The sequence below is a fragment of the Falco naumanni genome, chromosome 4, assembly GCF_017639655.2.
Source record: "Falco naumanni isolate bFalNau1 chromosome 4, bFalNau1.pat, whole genome shotgun sequence".
NCBI lineage: Eukaryota > Metazoa > Chordata > Aves > Falconiformes > Falconidae > Falco > Falco naumanni.
Genome location: NC_054057.1, coordinates 12182391 through 12204260, shown reverse-complemented (window position 1 = coordinate 12204260; position 21870 = coordinate 12182391). Strand labels below are relative to the sequence as shown.

General features: G+C 41.7%; 1 long non-coding RNA gene across 2 annotated transcripts in view; it reads right to left on the bottom strand.

The window, feature by feature from the left end:
* LOC121086093 overlaps positions 1-21870 on the bottom strand; it is a 67216-nt gene that overhangs the window by 11100 nt on the left and 34246 nt on the right. For both annotated transcript variants that reach the window (XR_005827280.1, XR_005827281.1), the window contains 2 exons: positions 19760-19868; positions 4550-4617 (listed from right to left, as the gene is read on the bottom strand). This is a non-coding gene — a long non-coding RNA (uncharacterized LOC121086093). The remainder of the gene's footprint in view (positions 1-4549; positions 4618-19759; positions 19869-21870) is intronic.

Here is a 21870-nt window from a genome sequence, read left to right as displayed (position 1 = left end):
CCGTGGCCGAATTTTGTAGCAAACCTCTCCCCTACTAAAGCCTTCACTTGGTTCCTGGGTAGTAAACCAGCATGCTTTAGAAGTGGTAATAAAAAGATGAGATGAGCATAAACACTGTGTTCCAGACTTCCAAACTGGGTGCCAGTCCAGATGAAATATGAAGCTGTCTACGGCTTGAGCAGACAGAGTTTTCCAAGGAAGGCTGAGAGGGATCAAGTAGCTGAGGAGCCACACCCATCTGCTGCCGGAGGTATGGTGGCTCCTTCCAGCCGAACTGGGGACCGAGACACAGGTCAACACTGCCCCAGATGCCTGTGGTAGCTGATCAGCACCAGCATGCTGCCAAGGCACAGCCTGGGCTCTTCTCTGGGAAAAGGTGGGCATCGACGTCAGGAGGCAGAGTGAACTGCGCTGGGATTTACTTTGACAACGTGTTGTCCCAACAGGAAAAGAAAACAATGTAATTTAGATGCTGTCAGGACAGAATGTCACCTTTAAAGAAACGGAGATCTAATTATCAAGATATCGTTTGGAAGACCTGGTATGGAATAATTCACAGACACAGTGAAGAATTAAACCCTTTCAAAGCCATGTAAAAGTATTTTTCCTCTATTTCTAATACTTGCAATTTTCAGCTAGGTTAAATGCATCAAGCTTAATCATTGAGCATTTAAAAACACGCGACATAATGCTTTTAGGCTTGGTGTAAAGTGTTATTACATGCTAAGATGCTAAGGGCTACTTTCATCTCAATGTTCTGATTCATTAAACGACTACAGTTCTGTGGTGCCATCCTTGAATGATAAGGCATATCTGTGAAATGCAGCAAGAATTCACAGGATAACACCTATACGATTAGGATAATTTGAAAAGCACAAGAACTAAGAACCAGAAAGAAGACCCATCAAGTTCACGTCAGGCTATTACAACAGGACTTGTTCTGTTAAATAACGAAGTTGCTTTTTTAAACTCTTGCAGTTCACTTTTATAGTGGGGAACTCAAGAGCGAAGGTATTACCGGGAATCACTACGCTGGCCTGAATAGCTGCCTTAAAGCCTCATCAAATGGAGCATGAGACTCGGGTTCCAAAAATACATCCGTCATTTTATAGTAAAAAAGAAATTTCCATCTGGAAAGGAGCTTTCACAATTCACTGAAAATTCGGAAATGGAAGATCCTGTTCCAGAAATTTTCACCATCCTTAATTTCCTCCTTTTTTCTGGACAAATGATTTTTGCACATTTGGACAATGGTTAGGACAGGCAGTCAGATTCGTGCATACTTATTAAACAAAGTGCTAAACAGCTTCACGGTTAATCCTTTGCTGGTTGCTACTGTAACTGCAATGCTGGAAAATTACAGTTAATTACAGTTAAGAAAGGCAACTGTGTACCCTGGTCCTGCTTAGTTTAAACTCTCATCTTTTCTCTGGGCCAAATCCCAAAATCCTTTTATGCAGTTTTTTATTTCCGCAAACTTCCTTTATCTTCTAGCTTAAATTCAGTGCATGCAACATAACGGCTGCTGAGATGGAGTTATGGGGCATGCTGGGAAAGGAACTCTGAGCTAGCAGTAATTTGCATGTTTAATTAACTATATAATCAGGACACTTGGGCAAGGCGCTTTTTTCCAAGGAAACATTCTTCACCTGGATATGTGCCATTGTCAAACCCAGAAACTTCTTGTGGAAATGTATGTGCCTCCTGAGTCTGGAGTGGAAACTTCGGCCTCAAAGCAGAGAGCAAGACAAGTTCTCCTCCCACCAGGCACCCACAGGCATCCGCAGCTGCATCTTTTGCCTTCAGATGGAGGAGTCTCCCCACCAGTCCCTTCCACGGTGGAGCCATGTCCACTTCTTCGGCCCTTGTCCACATGAAGGAGACAGCTTACTGGGAGAGCTTCTCCCATTCGGTGATCAGTACACGAACCTACAAATCAAATGCTTGGGAAGCAGGTTCCAGTCTGAATCAGGTACTTTGGGGGTGTGAATGCAAATCTTTCATGGTCCAGATGGCAGCACTGGACTTTTGGCTGCTGGGGCATGCCCTGTTTGGGGAAACCTTCCCCACTCCCTCCCCTTTCTGATGACCAGGAGAGGATCAGGCTCTTCTGTGGAACAGCCCAGCCATGTGTGCAAGTTCTTCCCCCCACGAAATTCGGAGCTAAAAAGCCCAGGCTAAAGTATTCTTATTCCTCCTAAGACAACAGCAGATTAAATGGGATGAACTGATCGGCTGTACTTCTTGTAAAGTTATCCCCAGAGATAAATGTACAATGTTGTTACGGAGGCTGTGGTGGTGTCTGCAGCGTAACTAAGGCTGACAGACTGCTTGCATGTGGGTGGCTGTCTTCTTTCCAGCTGTGACCAGCTGAATTATATCACCTGTCCCACTTGATATATTAGGATATGCCCAAACTCAAGATGCATGTTGCTGCAATAGGGAAATTAATGTCCACCACTGGAGGCAATTAATAATGATTAGGAGCAAAACAGCAGGGTTAAATCTGTGCATTTAACAAAGTGTTCATACAGCTTTTTTATATTATACTTCAGCCACCGGGTTCTGTCAAATTTCTGCTCCTTTTTGGGGGGACTAGGACAACCTTATCTTAATTAATGTGTAAACTTAGTTGAAATGTCAAAGTTGTTTCAGCGAGACATGTTTATTCATTACTTAATTCCAGCTTCAGCCCCAGTAGAGGAAAGCATCAAACATGTCCACGTGAAGGAACCTATAGAGAAAAATGTTAACATCCATTTCTGTGTCCATTTTCATTCAGAACAGCACAGCTCTAGGTATCCGTGTTTGAAGTTGCTACATCTCTTTGATTTCTGGACTCCTCAGCTAGTACACTAAAAAGCAGCAGCAAATTGGCACATGGAAAATTTGCAATGCTCAGTTTAGTGCAAATCCTTAATTACCATAGAAAATGGTGAGTGATGGGTTATTAATTTCTCTTTTGTGGCCAAAACGTGATTTCATATATGAATATTGGGCATCTAATAGAAACAGGATGCTCTTGCATATTTTATACCTCCAGGATACAGGAAGGCTTGTGGTATGCAGTGCTTTTTGAATCTCTGTAAGACAGCACACAGTCCTGCCAACGCCAGGCAAGGCATTCCAAAACTGATGATTAAGATTTCTAAAGTCAAGAATTTCCTTTTATGCAGTGTTAATAATAGTGAGATTCACTAATATTCCCAAGATTTACAGCATCCATATGTAGTCACAGTTCTTTTATCTGCCTTTTGATTTTTTATTGCCTTTTTGACATTTTCACACCTTTCCTTGAAACTACAAGGACTTAAATCTTTGTGTGGAGAAATCTACAAACTAAAGAAGACTACAAGATTAAGAAAAACATGAGGATTGCAATAAACTAGGGAGAGTCTGCAATGGGGTGTATGACAGCAGGTAAAGGACTTCATTAACCTCAAGATCTACCTCAAGTCAACTTTATCCCTTTGTTGCATTAGGCAACAGTTTCCATCAACACTGAGGGACAAAGATCATAGATTTCACCAAACCCAAGAGCCACCCTGGGCAGTCGAGATGGGATAGGGACAACAATGGGGAACCACATGCAAAAAATATTCCTGATTATTCACGTTTTCCATGTCAGCTGTATCTTTCCGAGTTTCATATGTGATAAAAAGGGTTCTGGGACTAATTCTCCATTTTCATGCCTGTGAGCTATGGTTAGGTCATTTGCAGAATCCCTAAAAGTTTGCCTTCAGCCACATGCTCTGTAACTTCAGGCTCAGTATAAAGATAACGCAGAAACAGTCTTCCAAATGACAACTTTACAAGTTCAGTACTGATACGTCTCACAAGTCCTGCATGTTCATCATATGCACACTGTCCAACTTAGGTTCTGCATGCGAATGAAAATACAAAAATTCTTTTACTACTTGTAGTACTTGCTCGTCTGGAAGTATAAGACTTTCACTAGCCTTAAAAGCGCCTTCAGCCACAACCTAATGGTTGGTAGGAAAACCACTTTGTAACTGTGAGATGTCAGATTTTGGGGGAGGTTTGGCATGCTTTGCTTGTTTTCACAGTGGATCAGCACAATGTTATTTAACTGACATTTGGTCCTGAATTGTCAGACTTCACTTGCCGGGAAAAATGTACTTCTTTGGTGTTTATGATGATGAGCAAAAGAAGCCATACAAAATTCATTTCACTGAAACTAATAAAATAGTAAAGGAGGAGAGATAACCTGTCAGATTACTTGAAACATATCCATTTCTGGGATAGTAATAAAAAAATGGAAGTAAAAATAGAAAAGGAGACCAATAGGCCATGCCAAATGAGCTAGGCAGACAGCAGAAGTGCTTAGCAGACATGACACCGCTCTCATCAACTTGGCCCGAGAGGAGTATTTGCTATTAGATGTAGACTCCTGCATAAAACATGGTGGTAAAGATTACTCTGAACTGGCTCCTTCTTGTGAAGAGGGAATGGTACTGACAAGACAAATGGGGCTATATCTATTATTTCAAGACCAAGAAGAGAGATTTTGAAGAGATGAGATACTGACCCAAGACATTTCCTCTCCTGTGAGCAGCAGGATTGTCATCAAGGCTTCCACATTCAAGCTGTTGTTGCCTGCACAGAAAAGTGGTTATTTTTAATGACTACGGCAATATTAATTGAAGAAGAAATCTACTCTGGACAGTGTGCTAGTTTTGAAGAAAGTAACTGATGATAGATAGGAGCCAAAAAAAAAAATTCAGGAAGATAAATACATCTTTCAACTGTATGGAAGGAAATCTTGAATTGCTTCAAGTATTCTAACCTAGTTATCTGTACCTAAAAGTCTAGGCTTTGACATACAGGGCAAAACAACCAAGTTGTATAAATCTTAACAAGGTTCCATGATAATAATGATAATAAAAATAAAAATAATAATGAATTTAAATCTTCTTGAGGCAAATTGATCTCAGAGTAGACCTGCTTTTTGTGACAGCTATCACCATGAATCCATGGGTTACCTACTTTGTCCCAAGATCTGTATTCTTCATTTGCCGAATTAGTCTTCAGTATACAAAATGAGAGCGTAGGCAGGTAGCTTTTCTATCCGAAAGTTAATTTTCTCTGCTATTATTATTTTGACTTAGTTGACTTTCAGCAATTATTTATGCAGACCTATCTCTCTAACCTAATCAGTTCCAACACATTTTTCTGCAGTACTCAACCTTGGGTGGCAGGAGAAAAGCTATTATTTTAGATGTTGCTTTATTGGATGACAATAACAAGCGTATAGGGAATAATTGCTTAATCTTGTTGTTGGTTTTAAGATATGAACTGTATCAGGCTGGGCTGGACCAAGGAAAGGAGCAGACATCTGTTCACAGATCCTCGGGCTATATTTGCTTGATCTTTCTTTATCACAGCGCCTTGATCTAAGAACAAGGATTGCTGTGTGCAGCTGGAGGATGGGAACACTGTGATGTTTTTTACTTTGTCCATTGATCTGAGCGCTGCTGTACACGAATCTGAAGGGTTCCGGTGTGCCTCACAAATCCCAGTGAAATCGACTCTCATTTATTCTGTTATTTAGCTATTTATCGTTACCCTTTTCTTTCCCCGTGGGCCTGAACATGACACATAGGTTCACACAAGCATTTTTCAAACACTGTGCTTCCATAGCTGGGTTAATAAAGAGATGGCCAGCTAGTAGCTTGCTTTTAGATGATATTTTTTTCCAAAAATAGAATTGTGCCAGATGTTTTTTAGAAAGGTGGTACAACAGACTGAGAGTAATTCCCGTTTGTGCAAGGGGGACATTGGAATTCATTATTACTGGGCACTAAATGTTCAAATGCTTTTCTAAGGTCCTTAAATCTATTTCATTTCCGTGTTGACAGAGATATTAGACAGCTGTTGGAAAATCTGTCCCTTCTTTCAGTGCTACAACAAGAAAGCTTTCCGTTTAACTGCCAGGGGTCAATAAAGCTCTTTAATGTACAAATCAGTGTTGAGTGAAGTATAGGAAAGTATAAGAAAGAATTCTTTTGCTTTGTTTTTTGTGTGAAATTTTGTCGGCTCTTCCAGCTTACCAGTGTCACTCCTGAATGTGTTCGTGATGGACTGGAGGGCTGAAGCACATTTTCTGAATAGTCGCCCCAAGGGCTGGGATGCAGTGGGCCCATTGGTGGCAGATGTAGTGGGGTCAGCAAGAAATTTTGCTCCCTGCAGGCTTTCCAGCCTGGAAAGGGAAAGTCTCCTCACTGCCCAAAGGTAGGACGAGACTGCTTGACCCTGCCCTGCCCAGCCACACTTTGGGGACTGAGCAACTGCAGTGCGGGGTGGTTTTTTTCTTGAACTGATTTGAGGTCTCATGCTTTTTCATGGTGTGAACAGCATCCTAGCAGAGATTGCCTTGTGGCCATCTCCTCTCTTGCTTGCAATCAAGCGACATCACTATGGAAACTGCTTGCACGGAAGAATAACATTAGGGAAGGCAGTCTGTGTTGTTAGCTCTCTTTAATGCAATATGTGTCTTAGTCTTTCCTCCCAAAAGTGGAATTAGTGTCTGGCTTTGCTCTTTATGGGAGCTCTCCCATCCCAGCTGTTTTGCTTCCCCACTTCCCCAGGCCATTCTTTCCTGACACCTGATTTTTCTTTCTCCTCAGTCTGCTCTCTGAGAGCTTGCATCCTTGCTCCCTGGGCACTTTATGTTGCCAGTTCTGCTCTCCCTGGCTGCTCCTGCTCCTCTCCTGCTTGCAAGCTGTGCTGACATGATCCAGGCACACCGGTGGCTTTGCCTTTAATAAAAGCAGCTCTCCTTTCCTTTTCTTCTTATGGCACAGGAGAATGCCCAAGTGGGGCATCTCAGTGACACCCTCCACCTTCTTCCCAGCTGCTTCATCACAATTTTGAGGTCTTCTCAAGAACACGGTGTCCAGATGACTACCAGAGTGGCTGCAGAGAAGAAGGGCGTGGCTCCATCTGAGCTTTGAGGCCAGCTTTCATCAGGGAGTTGTGACCAGGAGACATCTGGGGTTCCTGCCTCTCAGGGCATGTTGCTGTTGCTGTAGGGAAGCATTATTGCAGGTATACACCTGGCTGTCACAGGACAGCGCTAAGATTGTTTCCTGTGAGACACAGTTCTCACACAACATTCAGCATGCCAGCACCTGAGGGGGTTTTCTATCTTCATTTACCAGTTGATGCATAAATTATTTATATTTTTTTCACATTCCCCACATCAAAGGTTGTTGGAAGTAGAGCTTTTTACACTACTCAGTGGCCTTCTTCAGATGTGATAGCGTATTGTGAGTCCTTTTAAAGTAATTTAACACTGCAGCCCCCTAACTTTCTGGGAAAACAAGCAATAATTCAGAAATACATGGCTGAAAAACTATGTGTATGGTGGTGACTACCGAGGAATAGAGGACTGACTGGGTGCTCTTCCAACCTTCAGTTTTCAGCCATCCCATGACATAGATCCAAGCCTCCATAAAGTGCTGTGTCCCTGGTCAGCTATTTGTAAAGTATATATAACGCCCCATTCTTAAAAGAGGAATGAGAGGTTGTAGAGTTCCAGTCTCTATGGATGCAGGGATGTACATCACATCAGCACAAACTATTATTATAACTAATAAATGTTAAATTCTGTCTTTTTTTTTGACAGTTGATTTCATGAGTTCATATTTTCAACAGAACTTATAGGAGTATTTTAGAACAATTTTCCAATGTGATGTTTGGCCATCAAAATCAGCAATCTAAAACAGCATGCAAGAAGGAAGAAATATTTTCTGCTGATGCAGGCAATGGGCACACTAGCACTCTGACATGAGTGTAAATGCTTTGCAATTGTTTGCTATTAAAGTTTTAGAATAGATTCTCCAGTAGCTTTAAATACTTGGGTAAAACCTTATAATAGGCTGGGCAATCATTTTAGCTTTTATAACATAATGTGAATTCAGACACATGGTTATGCAAAAATCTTTCCCACTTGCATACCTCTTACACAGATTACAAAGGGAATGTGTTATAGACAATAAAATCTAGGGCGGGGGGTGTGGGGGTGTGTGGCAGAATTGTCATCCCTTTTCTCCAATGCCATTAAGCACAGAGACAGTGACACTGGCCATTGCCTTGTAAAGGAAAAACAAGTTTACAGTTCCTCATTTCCCATGGCAAACAGATTGCTTATTTTAATTTTGAAAATAAAACGACGGAGGCGATGTGGGTCTGTAAATAAGAGTGTGCATCTCAATTTTCTGCAAATGCTTAAGTGGTTTACATCTGTTTCCTCCCAGTTGTATTTCTCAAACATGAATTTCCATTTTAAAAAGAGTCATAAAATCACTACTGTTTCTCTGTGGATCTATTAGCAATAAAATAGCCTACAGAGGTTTGCACAGCCATGGAAAATGTACAGTGATAATAGGCTGTCCTGCTGTTACATGGCTTATGCAAACTTTACATTCATCACTGCAGAACCATCTATCCGCAGGGTTGGAGTACAGCAAACAACTGAATAAAAAAGACCAAAAGAAGGAAGATGATACAGGAAGCTCTATATACACATCATTAATCAGACATGATGAATTCTCAAACTTGAATATATGTTTTCTCAGAGCCAACCAAGAGAAAAACAATGCTGATCACAATCTGAAATGTAAAACTTTACATAAAATTAATCTCCTGCAAACTGATACTGCACTAAAGGACAGAAAGACAAAGAGAAAGAGAGAGGGAGAGAACTTATTTTCAAATCTGTCTGTTAGCTTTCATTTCCGGCACTCCTGCTACCCAAAGACTAGCACCTTGTGGAAGAAAACTTGCAGGCTGGTACTGGAGCCACTCAGTAATTAGTGCAAGTCAAATCGTCAGGGGTGTGAAAGGGCAGGAACTGCAGACAGACCCAGGAGGACCTCTAAGCCATCCACCAGGATCAGAAACACCCCTTTCCATTAGCCAGCCATGAAGCCAGCACCGTCCCAGTTTGACATTTACAGCCAGCTTAACTTCAGCAGAAAAGGGTCCCTGGTCACCTAAGTTCAGAAACAAGCTAGAACCAGCAACACCAGAGTTATAGCTGGAAGTCTTCAGAGATTTTTCACCACAGGCAGAAGCTCAAGATGTTTTTAATTTTTGCGTGGCCCTGGGTGGCCTGGAGGGTTTCCCAAGGCAGCTGGGAGCACACAGTAACCCCTAGCATCCAGACCACATTGCCCATTTCCTAGCTATGCCTCCTGGTGACCAAGGAGGATGGCTGGAGAACCTTCAAGTCGACTCTTTACCAATTATGGAGGCTTTAGTATCTTCCACAGGAAAGGTGGGCTACAGCTCCTACAGGAGAAGCACACGTAGATTAATCTCCCCCAAGAAAGCCTCATTGGATTGCTCCTCGTTTGCCTGTCTACTGTAAATTTTTATCAGATGAAAACAGCTGACTGCTCTTTGTAGATGGCAGAGGGTGACAGTGGATGCTCCTTAGCTAAAGGGTAATTGGAATCAGAGAAGGAAAAGGGGAAGAGAGGACACAGAAAAGTGGAAGAAATGTGGTTTCTAGAGGGGTTGGGAAGACTGGTGAGGAATAAAGCCTCTCCCCATTTGGATGGATTCCTGCCATTATTCCAGCTGCTAGCTTCACAGCATGAAAGCCAGAAAAGCACCCAGTCCAGACACACAACATTAATCTGGTTGCCTAAACAGACTGAAAGGGTGAATGAAGAGAAATAATTCCTCAAAAGAAATGCAAGACATATATGAGCTCAGAAGAGCAACAACTTTTTGTACATTACTTTGGAGTCAAAAGCAAATTGTCAAAAGTTTCTTGTTGAAGTTCTGGTGCTACCTTTTGTATAAATGTGTCATCTTTTTCTTTCATCAGGGATCTTACGGGAAGCATGACAGCAGCCTTTATTGCTTCTAAATGGCATACTGAAAAACATAGGGCAGATTCATTGCTGGTGGATTTGTAGGTTTGTTAAAGTAGCTCTGTGGATGAATTTGGTCCTTTGAGACCTTCTCAGCACATTGGTGTTTCTAGCTGAAGGTAAGCATAGTGGGAAATCTCCATCTTGTGAGCAGGAGCTTGGCTGTTGACTCTTTTAAGACAGATGCGTAAGTCTCAGTTATGATAAAATACTTCCATATTTCAAGTTCAGTGAAATATCCTCAGTCAAAAAGCTCCATCACACTGGAAGAAACTACTTTTCTCTGTCCTCCTAGATGATACACTGGCATTTTTTGTGTGGCTTTAGCTGTCTTGAAGGAGTTTTTCTTCAGTTAGCTCTTCTGTGGGGCCAATGCACAATCTGGTAGCTTCATTACTTTTGAATATAATTATTGCCCAATGATTTTTAGAGGCAGAGCTAATGAGCGCTGCAGCGTGTATTCAACAGAGAAGCCATCGTCTCTCTGAATCTGTATAAAACCCCTACTTTCAGTCAACACTGTGAATCACTTAGTGGAGCCCACATTTGCCCCTGCTCCAGGACTAACACTAACCTTCCAGAAGCTGAAGGGAATCATAGTCTGTGTGTTTATGTTATCCACGGAATTTTTCATATTCTCAGGAAGCATGAGGAATCACTTGCTTATGGGAGCTTTCCTTGATGCAAGCAAAATTGCAGCTGCGCCGTGGCACTGCAGTCACGGAGCCTGGAGAGAGGCTGGATTTCAGGTCCTGGCTCTTTTGCTTTATGAGCAGATGCCATGAAATCTGCAGAAAATTATTTTCCTGTCTGTTGTTTTGATGCACCGGGAAAGGTGCCTTGTTCCAGTAAGCTGAGCAGTTTTAGCTCTGTATGGACCATGCAGACAAAAGATTGCTGACGTGAGTAGGGGCTGTGAAGCACCCCACCACGACGGCGCTACAGCAGTCCTGACAGTGGTAAATGCTAGAGACGACCTTCCTGTGCATGACTTGGAGGCTATTTTTGTTCTGGTAAAGAAGGTTTAACACCTGAAATTATCATGAGAACTCTTTCTAAGGCTGGCCACCAAAAAAACAGTATTCTGGAAGACCTAACTAGAAAAGCAGTGTCTGACATCCTGAGTCAAGAAAAATATGGTAGCATGACTGTGTCAACAAAACATTAGCAAGTTTACAGGACAGTGTTGTTAGTTATTCTGTGCCTGGTGGTTTTCAATGTTGAACAAACGGTAATGAACAAGCATTTAGCAAACATTTAAAGAGCACAGGACTGGTTTTCAGGTGAAAAAAGAGAGTCATGATCTTGGGCAACAGGATTTTTACCATCAATTGGCTTAAGTTTCCAGGCTTAACTGTCATAAAGTAAGACTCCCATAATATTGGATTAGGGATGTTAATACAATTGTCACAGTCAAACTCCAACTCAGCTTTCGGTAATAACCTCTTCCCTGCCTAACATCCTTTTGCAGTTTCAGCTGGGTGAAGGACCGCACTCCTTCCATTTCAAGCTTTTCTGTGCATGGGCAGATTTGCACAGCTGAGTCCAGAGGTGGCTGCAGTTTGCGGGTGGGCAAAAGAATTCACAGCATGCCAGGGTTTGCTGATCCCTGGGTGGGGAAGAGACCTTTTGCACAACGTTCTATAGGTGCTAGGCAAGAGGCAGAAAGAAGGGGAGTGGTCAGCTGTAGGAAACCCTAGTTACTGATAACTGCCTGGGTTTTCATTTGTAACTAGCCTGAAAAGCTGATCCCGTGGTCCAAAGCTAACAGATAAAGGGCCAAGATAAAAGTTAAATAACTACAGTCTGTTAAGCAGCACAAATTTTGGAAAGCAGAGGAGGACTGCGCAGTGTCTGAGGCTGAGAATGAGGGCTGCAGAGTTGCCCAGGTGAAGAGGAGCTCATCCAAAGGATGCTCTGTTGGTTTCGGCTTGGCAGAAGCTGTGCTGCCAACTTGAGTCACCCAAACACCCCTGCCAGCCCCTGCCAGGAGCAGCTCACCTCCTGGGACCAGCTGACTGGGTGAAAAGACCAGCCTGAGCTGTTAAGGTGGGTCTGGCTACAGAAAGGCCTTGTGGAGAGTCATCCTCCACCACACAGGTGACGAGGAGCCAGTGGGTGGGCATCGCATGTGGAGGACCACCAATATGAGATATGAGATATACAATGAGAGACCAGACCCTGAAACCAGACAACTCTAAATGACATCATTTTTTGATTGTTTTCAATTGTTCCAGTTTTCAAGCTGATGGAGAGGTTAGAAGCTGACATTGATCAAACCTCCTGCTTTTTAAGGCCATCTCAAAGCAAACTTTTAGGAGGCCTGCAGAAGAAAGGAAAATCCTGGCTAAAACACCTTCTTAAGAATCATTTTAAACAGCAAAAATCTCTTACTGTTACACAACCTAGTTATAAAACTAAACCCCAATGAACTCCTGCAGCTCCTACTGACAGCAGCTCCATAACATCGTCACTGATATGAACCTTAGGACAATGCTCTCCCGTTGCTGCCACTCCATAAATAATATTCCTACTCATTACTAAAACCTGAAAAAACTCCAAGAAGCGAAATGTCATGTGCCTGAATATAATGATATTACCCATCTGAAAGCCAATGCTCCTATTCTTTTTCCTCGTACTGCACAGTATATTGGAAAAAACAGTATACACTGTAAGTGAGGATACCTATAATTATTTTTTTCTCCAGGAATCCTCACACTTTCTAGACTTACTGAATGCCATAGAGGGAAGGAACAAGTTTAAAAAACAATTAGTAGGACATGCGGTGCTCATTCTTGGCTGAAACTGCACATTCTCTTCTGCCTGAAAATACTCAGCAGTCGTTCATGAAAAATGTTTTTGAACTAATGAGCTATATTTGCATTCCCCTTAGAACGGATTCAGAATTTTTCATCTACACTGCACCATGAAAAATGAATGTGTTTTTCACAGAGGTAATTTGAACATAAACCACCGCATCAATGGGAAGACAACCTTTGCAGAAACTTTTTAACTTAGCACATTCCATTTGTTTTCGCTGGGGAAGGTCAAACTTATGTGAAAGATGTAAATTTCATGCACAAACCTAGATGCTGATGAGATTTGTTTTTGTAGATAATCTGCAGCAGAGAAATTTTTCATAATGTCACTGCAAAATAAATTAAAATGTTCATCTTCATATGGCTGGTTCCATTGCATTAAAATAAATGTTGCAAGCTCATTTAATTAGTATAGTTAGGAATGTCTCTTCCCTGCTTCACTGACTCTCCAAATCACAAGTTAATTTGTCAAAATCAGACCATTGTTTTTCTTTCATTCTTCATTACTGAAAAGACAGCCCCATTTAAATAAATGTTTATGCTACAGAGAGCAGAGCAGTGAACAACCCCAAATATTTTTCTAAGCCCATGTTGGAAAAGTTTTGAGTGCAAAGAGCTAGAGCGCTTTTGTGTGTGTGTGCGGGTGCGGGTGCATGTGTGTGTGTTGTTATTGGATATTTGACTAGCTGGAAAGGTACAAAATTGAGCAGTCTGCTGTAACTGATGATGTAGTGCACGCCATCCCTCATGCCAGCGGCTACATGCACTTGGAAGCAGTTTTCTTCTATGTTTTCAAAGACAAATGATGACAAAAGATACAATCTCTATAAATTACCCTAATCAAATCATTCTCTTCAAGAACTCTTGGTTAATCAATTAGTCGGTGTTCGCAGTTCTTAGGAATATCACTTCAGAGCCTCCCATAGCATTGTTCTCTTCCAACAGCAAATATTTAGAGCATTTTATTAAAGAAAAAAAAAAAAAAAACAAACCCCAACAAATGAAAACGGCAGCATATATTGCAAATAGACAGAGAACTTCTGCAACCATATGGAGTCCATTAAAACAAAGCAAACTCTTTGGGTTTACAGATCTCACTGAGGTAGCAGTTACTTGAATTTTGTTTGTTAGATTGGCTTATTTCTTATTTATACCAAGGTCTTTTTGGAGGGTACCTATTGCAAATGAATGGAAAAGACCACTTGACCATCATTTGAGCCCCGTACTAATGTGCTATTACACTGTATGAAGCAGGTACTGGCACATGCTGCAGTGCTATTATTTATCCTTCTTCAAGAGGTTTTCAACCTGCACAGAAAAAGCTTTTATTACATCTCAGCGTTATCTTCCTTCTAACTGAGAACAAAGCAGTTAGAAGAGTCCTGTGATTTTCCTTATCGGGAGGCTTTTGGCTTTATCTTGCATTGGGTTTGGGATTTTTCTGTGCTAGGGTGAGGGGTTTTGCTGTTTTTCCCCTTATTTTCTTTGTGTGAGCTGTCTGGAAAAGGGCAAATGAGGGCACGAAAGAACATTCTCCCCACTAGGTTCCTTGGCTTGCCAGTATTTTAAAATGTCTTTCAAAATCTGTATCTAACATGGATTTTATGATACTGTGAGAGAGAATCAACCCTATTTTCATTTTCAAGAGCTTCAGGATGAACTTTGTTTCATTAATAAGTCATGTCATTAACAGGGAAATTTAATTGCAGCGATACTTCATGAATTCACAGTAAAAGCATGCTATATATTAATGGTTAATACATATATTAATGGCATAGTGACTTCCAGACATAGTAACTCTTGTGAACTGTGGAAAATTGACATGTGCAGCTGCTAGGAAAATACCTCCAAGATCACCAGAGTGGCTGAAAAGAGAGTGATATATTAAGAGGACTTGTTCAAAGAAAGCCAGGACCTGGAAACATCCTTCAAGGGACATTGGTGATGCCATTTTCTGACATGATCTCTACTTTGCCTTCCTATTTGCATCTGTAGCAGGCATAAGCATCTTAGAATAGGAAGAGCAGCTTTGGGTATCCCTGGCTTCTTCAGGCCACAGGTCATGTCCCAGGGCTGGATTAGCTGTGTAGCAGGACAGCTTTGCCCAATGTCCAAGAGGAGAGAAGAGGGCTCTGTCATGCCCCAGGGCTGGGACACGTCTCTTCCCATAATGGCCTTCCCTCTTTTGAGACAGACTGGAGATCTCACTAGAATTAGATTGCAGAAATCCCCACGTGGATCCAACTATCTGAGGATCCCCTTCGTTCTCACATGCTCTCCAAGCAAGGGACTGTGAAGGAGAAAGAAAAAATAACACCACACTTTTGGGTGGGTTGGTGCCCATGAAAGCCCTTGACTCTTGAGGATAGGGAGAGGGGAAGCCAAGAACCTATTTTAGAAATCTGCCCTGCTCCTTGCACACCCATACACCCATAGCATCTGAACATTTTCCTGCAGCCACGTGGAGAGCAGAGATACCCACTGAGGATGACGGACCATCAACAGGAGATGCAGATGTGCCTTGGGATCCTCCCACTCCACCACTAGCTGCACAAGGAGAAGTTGCTGAGGAGTGTCCAGGGAGAAGAGAAAAAAGCCTCTGCACCCCCCTTGGACCAGCTGAAGGCCATTTCCATTTCCACAGCTCTCTGGAGAAATGGGTTACGGGATGACCTGAAATTCCCTCCTCCTTTTTCTCATTGCCCATCTGATATATGGCTCCTGTACCGGTTTGGCAGTGGCATATGAGTCTAGGAAAACTCACTGTAAAAGAAAACACTGGCAGGTTTATTATTCTTCTATAGATTATTTTGTATAGGAAATGTTTTTAAAAGTACTGACCAGGCTTGGACCCATGGGGCCTGGTTCTCCCCAGCAGGTCAGACACAGCAGTCTGCTGGAATCCGTAGGCTTTGACTTGTATAAAAAGTTTCAGTCAAAGAAGACACACAAATCTGTACATTCAAATAGCTTTTATACAGCTTAAACATTGCCAGCTCATAGTATTTTTCAATTTTTTTCTTTAAGACTCTGATGCTGAAATCAAGAAATTGCACAAGAATCAGCTAAGGCATTAAAAAATAAAGCAAGGCTCCAGAACAGCACTCCCCAGAAACAATCCTGTTGGCTGCAGAAGCAAATCTGAACTGAGCTTATCCTAAAAACCTAGAAACCAAAAGACAAAGTTAAAAACTTCATTTTTAGCAGTTGTGCAGCTATGAGGCCTGCTTTTTTCAGCATTGGGGTTTTCTGATGGCTTGCTCTGAAATAGCTGTGTGCACAAAAGTCTCCTGCACTCACTTTCCACCTCAGCTAGGAATTCACACCCTGGGCTCAGAGCCTGCTTTAAATCTCTCTCAGAGGTCACAAACAAGAAAACCTTTTGCTCCAGCCATCTGCTGTCCTGCCATTAAGAGGCAGCCGTCTTCTTCATGGCCAGGTATGCTGGGACCTACATGAAGCATATGAGGTTCGGGCTGTGACAGTGGTGCTGCCTCGCCTCGCTGTATCAAGAATCATGGCTGGATGAAGGGGGAGATAAATTCCACCTGCAGACCCCAGTCCTGAGATGGTTTAGGGTAAGTGAAATAAAAGCTGGCTGTGATAAGACTTTTCCTAATGGAAGCAGAGTTCACGTGCTCGTATCCAAAAACTCTTGTGCTTTTTCCACCCACGCTGGAGTTGTAGATGGCATTTGTTCAACAGAAAGAGAGTGGGAAGCCTCTTCAATCAGGCAAATTAATCTGCTTCCCTCTCCTTCCCTGGGAAAGGAACCATCTCTGTTCTAACGGAGAGCTTCTTTTTGCTTCAGTGAATCAGATTGCACCAGAAACTCCAAGACCTTTCTGAAGAGCTAAAAAGTTTCACGGCACTTCTTTGTTGTCAGTGACACCAGCACTCAGCTATGCCAACAGATGCTGTATCACCACGCACGGACCACGTGTAAGAGACACAGCGGTCCCCTAAACAGACTTGGGCAATAAAAAATGACAGGAGGGAACACAGAGTACAACCCCATATTGCAGGAACCTGCCTCGACTTTTAAGAGCCTATATATGGCAATAGCTCTCTTCTCGCTGTTATAAAAGTTCTTAAAAGAATCCACTGACAATTTATCATTTTCATGTTAAGTCTGTAAAATCATAACCTCCTCACTGCGTTGCAGGGCCCTTAAACCTAGTTGCAGCACAGAGAAGGGCAAGAAGTGTTTTTTTCGGGGATTTTTAAGGTTTTCCTGAGGCACGCATACTCCTGTTTTACATAAAGGACTGATGGTAACAGTTCTGGTGAGTGAATTTCTCACTCTCTCTCTCCTTTTCAAGTTGCATGGTATTTGAATATTTTCCAAGTGGAGAAATATACACCGGAGTGGTGTGTAGTTCACTGGCATTCATTAAAAGACGCCTCAAGGGAACATTTGCAGGGCAACTTGCACAGGCAGGACTGTGAACAGGTGTGATAAGACTACAGGTTAGGTCATACTAATATTTATACTATATATTTACTACTTATATCAGTTTCTATCTCCATATGTTAACAAAGATGCTGCAAAATTCTCTGAGCCTGACTCTTTGCTATTGCGCATCGTGCCAAGAGCTGCTGCTGCCACGATATTACTTTCTATTTACTACCTGGAAGCCTCCTCCTTTTGTTTGTGGGAATCGATGCTTGCTACCAAATTCAGCCTCAGAAAGAAAGACAAGGCTGTACAAAAGCATCTGAATAAACTGTTTCACCAAGAAAACCTGAGTTAAGCTGCCAGTAATAAATACATTTGTTGGGTAGACAGTAAAAAGTACTGAAGAGTTTAAAATAAATTTTGAGTTATTTAAACTTAATTTATGACCAGGAAAATAAACCCTTTCTTCTACTATTAATGTTTTTTATCTGTGCCATCAAATGTCACACCCTACTGATTTTGGATGTAAGGTCACTGGAAACAACATATCAGTGGTGTCAGCAATACAAATCAACTGAAATTCCCCTAAAAATAAAAATGTCAGGAGTAAAATAATAGGCAATAGTTATTTCATGGTATGAAAGACTTGTAATATATCAAGAGTTCACCTTTTTCTATCTTTATCATATATCACTTTGAACATTAAGTATACCTCCATTTCATATATTTTAAATATAGATAATGTATCTAGCTAAAACAATAATCTCAGAGAAAAGTGCACTGAAATGATTGTTTGGGTTTGCATTCACTTTTTGAAATGCCTCCTAATTTATATCAAAAGATGAAGCAATAACCCTGCCTATAAAAGGCAGTGCGGTGCACGAGCTGATGCTTTCTAAGAACATATTTCTGCGTCAATGGAATTATGGAAATATAAAATTGATCTGGACTAATGATTTCAGCAAGAAGAAAAAGAAAGGGTGGCCCTTCGCTCTGGCTGACCCTTCCTTTGGCCCATGAAGACAAGACCCAACCTAAACCAAGCATTGCAGGAAGCAGTAACAAATGCCACTAGGAAGGCAATAAGCAGCACATATTTGTGAAAATGCCTCCTTTGAAGTTTCTGTGTAGATGAACCCATCTGCGTCTGTTAAATTGTCTTTAGTACAAATGGGGATTTCCTCAGGCCATTTGTGACTATTATTAAATGGCTACCAAAACCGGGTTTCTAGTTTGGCTTACGTCACCGTGATGAATTATAATTAAACACGCAAAGTGTCACACCGTGCTGCGTGTGGCACTCACACAAAGAGAAAGAAGCAGCTATAAACCCATGTTGGTTTGGCCATAGTGGCATGAATCTGCACACCCCGTTCAGATGCAGTTGGATGTGTGATTGAGTAACAGCCTCAGAGCATTTGGACCTTCTGTGTTTATGCTTAATGAGGAAGAGGATGGGGACAGACTGGCTCGGTGCTCTTACATCACTCTACTTTCCTCTAACAACTGTGACCCTGCATCCGTGGAGCTTCCAGGCCTGGAAACCTCTCGGGGCACCTGAACACTCCTTCAGGGATCAAGCCCTTGGTCCAGCACTCCACATAAGGACAGAATCCCAGAGCCTGGGTGTCCATCCCCAGCACCGTGCCTTTGGGTGCTCACCACTGCTGCCCAACAAGCAGACAAAGCATCCTCTTCCCTGGAGCAGGACTGTAAGGTGACTTGGCCAGCTTTTCCCTGCTTTTGTGAATCCTGTGACTCTGCCCCTTTCTTCCCCTTCTGTCACATCTTTTGTCTGATTCACGTGTGCTGCTTCCATTTTATCTTGCCTTCAGAAAGGCGAAGAAAGTGCCTACGCTGCCACAGTATAGCTGCAGAGTTTTGGCTCACTGCTGTGTCCGGTCTGGCAAAGATGGGATGCAGTCCATCATGGGCTGCCCTCTGCTCACACAGAGGTAGTGCACAGCTGTTTGGGATGGCTTTTAAATAATTTGCTATCAGCCAGAATTCATAACCTTTTTTTCCACATCATTCTTTGTATGTTTGGGTGATGTTTGTAGCAGGTGTAGGGTGTAAGTTATCCCTGTGGATGCCAAAGAAAGGGGACAAGAAAATCTCACAAGGCATGATGAGATTCAATCCTTTTCAAATGGGATGAGGGCATCAGAAACTAAGCCAGAAACACTTTCAGAAGTGTTTTGTATTTCATCTTGAAATAGGAAAGAAAATTCAGAGGCCTGTGGGCAGGGAAGGTACCCAGGCAATAGTTCAGGGGGAAAAGACACCCTGCAATTAGTATAAACATTCCTTGTAAAGAGCTATAACAGTGGTTAGAAAACACTTTTAATAGATTCTACCAGTGTCTGTCTCAAAAAATTTATCTTTAGGATCCTTTCCTAGAGAAAGCAGCACACTCGTCCATCAAGCCCTTCCATATTATATGGGACTGCAACAGCACTCCACTTTTTGGTCACGATAGAGTTGTGCGTGCCCAATGATGTACAAACGTACAACATGTGGATGTGTTGGTGGTGGAACATGAGGTGATGACACAGAGAAGTGAAACTTGACAGGTTAAAGATAAATCATACCAGCCAGCTCCCATATATGTTGTTCTAGCTGGGCTGATACATTACCACTGAAAAGTATGTCATCTGGAAACATCAGGACGGGGGGATGCAGTCGAAAAGGTAGAAGAGATGTCAGCAGGTAGACGTGACAGATGATTTCTCCTGTAGCTAAAGCCTATGAAAAGATCCCATAATATTCTCATTAGGCAGTTTGGAAGCGCTTCAGTGATAAAATAACTGGTTTTCTGTCTATGTTTTGTGATAACTATTGCCACAGATAAGTGATTCATGGGCAGCAGTTTTCCCATTCTTTCCAGCACTTTTCCTTTGTAATGATTCAGCAGTTTTCTCAGGCAAAGGAATTTGGGTATCATGGCAGTGACACATTCTAGCTTAGACCAGTAAGGTGTATTCCCCAAAAGAGAGATCCTGGAAACAATTTTAATCTTTTATCATTTATGCCATGCAAGAATCAAGGTACTGACTTTGATACGACTTTGACTATGCATATCATCCTTTTCATTCCCTGCAGTACTGGCAAAATATTGTCCTTGGCATGGAAAAAATGAAATATATCTGACGAGCACAGTTACGTTATGTCAGGAACTTTCTGCTGTTCCTTGTTATGATGGACATCTCCATTTCTGACTCAGATTCTGGTTCTGCCTCTCTCCTGCATTAACCTGCTGTGATCTCATCAGGAAAGCTGATCCACGAAGCTGAGGTTATACCGAAAGTTACTTAACCTAATAACTGGTCTGACAAGTTTTTAAATGTCTTTTAATATTTTCTCGCTGGTTGTGTTTTTGTTCACACTGTGCTGACAGCATCTGAGTAGCAGCAGCCATGGAGGTAGGCATGAAACCTGCATTTTCCTTCCCTGTGGTACACAAACATATTTAGACTCCAGAGGAGTCTGTGAGACAGTCTCGTCTACTCTGCTTGACCTGCAAGCATACCCTTTCTCTGTACTTCTAGCTGTAAGACATTTCAAAATCTATTTATGGCACAAAATGTAAGGTTACTCGTGCTGGGGGAAGAAATCCTTTATTTATCTGCAGTAGGTTCAAGAGCACCACAGAAAGACAAGGTCCACGCTGCTTCACAAATACTTCTGCAGCCTTGACCTGCAGAAACCAATCATGGGCTGATTGTGTTGTTTGTATGATACAAACCCAGTGTCTCTTCCCTGTAGAAAGTAAACTGAGATGACTAAACCGACTTCACTTGGTAATTCTCTCAGCAATCTGATCAAAATGATTAATGGTCATTCTGGTCAATGCTGGATTTAATTCAAGGTCACAGAAAAAAAAGATAAAAAGGTCACTGTGCTGACCAATCTCTATTTATCTACAGATTTTTGTTATTAAAGGAATTAATCTAATAGTGTTTCCATACACAATACATTAATTATTTATACATTTGATACAAAATTACTTCATACAAAGATTAAGATTGAGTCTTAAATTGCTGGCATGGGACACAGAGATTTAGTCCTGTGATAAGCCTCATCTAGATTGACACAGCTGAATCTCAGTTTAAACATGTACCGTGCCTGGTGTTACACACAGCCAGACCATCTTACACCAAATGTTACATGTACTGGGTAAACTAAAGTCCAAAAATAAAGCTGGCTTTAAGAAAAATCCTAAGTTTTGTGACAAATTTATCAGTGTCTGTTTTCAGGAGGGCTTAGCCCACCATCCTTCATTTTGAGATTTGAAATGACAGATATTTTAAACAAATAATGATACAGCAATTTTATTCAGTTTCTGGAAGTTTGAGGGGAACATTGTCAGCCTTAAGGCACTGAATTTCAGTCAGAAGTAATTTCTAATGTTGCTTCATCCTATTACTTGTGGATTCAATATAATTAGAGGCATATTCAGTTCATTACCAATTTGAACTCTTGCCCAGTTTTTTTCAGTCTGTTGCTTTTTCAAAACACTTTATTAAAAACTTGTTTTGCTGTCACACATTTTAAAGGGAAATAATATCTCACAACTAATCATTTATTAAGATAATGCAACCACACAATGCAGAAAAACAACAATGTAACCTTGCTAGAAACAGATGGAGAGCAAGAAATAAACCTTTGCTTGGTTGCACATGAATATTTTGAACTTACACTTGAAATATGTATTAGCTGTATTTTCATCCCAGGAGTGATAAATACA